Source organism: Procambarus clarkii, chromosome 74, assembly GCF_040958095.1.
Source record: "Procambarus clarkii isolate CNS0578487 chromosome 74, FALCON_Pclarkii_2.0, whole genome shotgun sequence".
NCBI lineage: Eukaryota > Metazoa > Arthropoda > Malacostraca > Decapoda > Cambaridae > Procambarus > Procambarus clarkii.
The window spans coordinates 4,710,441-4,711,204 of NC_091223.1; positions in this window are offsets into that span (position 1 = coordinate 4,710,441).

Consider the following 764-nt stretch of genomic DNA (forward strand, 5'->3'; position numbering starts at 1 on the left):
GATAATGAAGCCTAACCTAACCAAACATTAACCTAAATAACCATAACCTAACCATGAATAGAGAGAAGATAATAGCGCTAATTATGTAGGCGTTCTCAATCCATTAACGTGAGCATATTTCCTCCCTGAGAACATGTTGCTTGCTTCATGCAGACAGGCGTTCAATCCCCGACCGCCAAGTGGTTGGGCGCCATTACCTAAGTTTCCACCCTAAATCTTTATCCTCATCCCGTCCATGTGATATATAATCATGATGGCATGGTGTTTTCTCCTGATAGTTCCCTTCTCTTCCGTTCCAGTAATTCATGAGACTGCAAGTTTTTTGTTCTTTTTAGTGTCACGGGTCCTCGTGGCCTGCTGGGCTCATTTCGGCTTATCCATGAATTTAGTATTATATTTGTTAGTTCATATGGAAAGTGCACTGCATTATAGCACTTGATCAGCCATATCTGGATAAAGGTGCTGAGGATTAGTTCTGATGATCTAAAAGCATTATTCTAGCTTCTGCGGACGTGTGTGTGTGTGTGTGTGTGTGTGTGTGTTGTGTGTGTGTGTGTGTGTGTAAGGTGTGTGAAGGATCACTGTAGTCAGAAGTCTTTTCCCACTACTTAGGTTGTTTTACTTTCATCTGTTCTATTACACAGAACATTGTATCATCACCTTCCCTGCAGAGGTCACTGAAATATTTTTCACTAAGGACCTTTCAGAGATCACTGTCCTTTGTAAAAGGTACTAACCTCGTTTCTATCATGGCCAGGTATTGG